This window comes from Oncorhynchus gorbuscha, linkage group LG23, assembly GCF_021184085.1.
Source record: "Oncorhynchus gorbuscha isolate QuinsamMale2020 ecotype Even-year linkage group LG23, OgorEven_v1.0, whole genome shotgun sequence".
In the NCBI taxonomy this organism is placed as follows: Eukaryota; Metazoa; Chordata; class Actinopteri; order Salmoniformes; family Salmonidae; genus Oncorhynchus; species Oncorhynchus gorbuscha.
In genome coordinates this window covers 19,076,852-19,077,428 of record NC_060195.1, presented here as the reverse complement: position 1 = coordinate 19,077,428, position 577 = coordinate 19,076,852, and positions in this window count along the sequence as shown.

The following is a 577-nucleotide window of genomic DNA, read 5'->3' as shown; positions in this document are numbered from 1 at the left end:
CGGTTCCAGGTATAGGAGACATAAAAGGCTGTTTAGGGCCCCAGCCGCTAATGACATGACATTCTTTATAAAATTGCTACTTTTTCTCTCCGCCCGATTGCGAAATGTGTGGAATTGCTGAAAACGTGCTTTAAAACAGAAATGTCTCTAATGAACTTTAAAACAGCATCAAGAGGCGGGCCAATAAATGTTTTGCCGCGAGATGGAGGGCCCTTAAAAGGCTAGAGCTGGCCTTTATATTTGCATGTTACAGACAAACATTCATATGTCTCCCATGTTCTCCTCATCATTTCATTTAATAAATATTACAAATGTTTTTATTGGTGTTTGCATAGCATTTATGCATTTACATCCTACATTTCACATTCTGTCATTATGTCACTCAAAAACATGCTCACAGCACAATCTGTCCAAAAATGTCTGTGTATACCTTTTGATTTGATGTAATCATTAAGCCACCTAAGATGTTTTAAAATGTCCTATAGTAGCATAGGCCTGTTAGTAAAACCCCTATGTATTTGGATACTAGACAGAGCACCCCATTCAGATGACATAGATGCATTTCCTAAGTAACACA